Genomic DNA, 1,060 nt, shown 5'->3' with positions numbered 1-1,060 from the left:
CATCCCACCCGTCAGCCTGGTCTTTTGTTAGGGATTTGACTTGTGTTTCACATTTTTCTCCCACTCTATCCAAGACCTTCTGATGTGATCCTTTGAAGGCATTCTCGAGGGCATTGGGATATAAGGGGACTTTGTCAGACCCTGGAGTTGGGGCCCCCAGCCCCCTCTTCCCTCAGACCCAAGAGTCCAAGTCCTTGCCTCCTCCTCTCTCAGTTGCAGTAGTCCAGGCCCCCAGCTCCCTCCTCCCTCAGACCCAGTAGTCTAGACCAGCGGTTCTCCGCCTGTGGGTCGCTACCCCCTTGGGGATTGAATGCCCCTTTCACAAGGGGTCTCTAAGACCATCAGAAAACACTTATTTCTGATGGTCTTAGGAACAGAGAGGTTGACTTTTTACACATACTGTTGCAAAATGTACCAATGTACTTTAGTGTTGTTATATTATGACTGGAGGGTGGAAGGAGGATGGGGTGGAAAGAGGGAACCGATTACAGGAATCTACATATAACCTCCTCCCTGGGGGACAGACAACAGAAAAGTGGGTGAAGGGAGACGTCGGGCAGTGTAAGATATGACAAAAATAATAATTATCAAGGGTTCATGAGGGAGTAGGGAGTGGGAAGGAAGAGGGCAAAATGAGGAGCTGATGCCAGGGGCTTAGGTGGAGAGCAAATGTTCTGAGAATGATGAGGGCAACGAATGTGCAAACGTGCTTGACACAACGGATGGATGGATGGACTGTGATCAGAGTTGTGTGAGCCCCCAATAAAATGACTTAAAAAAGAAAGACTGTGACCCCTGCTACCCCATGCTTCGAGACAACATTTCATTGATTTGTCATTGGAAACAAATACCGCACAATACAGAATCAATCACCTGTTGTTTTTGTGATTCATCACGATGCTTTGGTTCGGTTCCGTTTGTAGCAACGGAAGCTACATCCGGCCTATCAGACCTTGACATGGCGATTCATCACAGTAGCAACATGACGGTGATGAAGCAGCAACGAGAATCATTGTATGATTGGGGAGGTCACCACCACACGAGGACCGGTCTTACAGGG

The sequence above is a fragment of the Echinops telfairi genome, unplaced genomic scaffold (assembly GCF_000313985.2).
Source record: "Echinops telfairi isolate 266 unplaced genomic scaffold, ASM31398v2 ScPeMD7_655;HRSCAF=1070, whole genome shotgun sequence".
Lineage (NCBI taxonomy): Eukaryota > Metazoa > Chordata > Mammalia > Afrosoricida > Tenrecidae > Echinops > Echinops telfairi.
The sequence above is the reverse complement of the archived record's forward strand: the minus strand, read 5'-3'. Positions refer to the sequence as shown.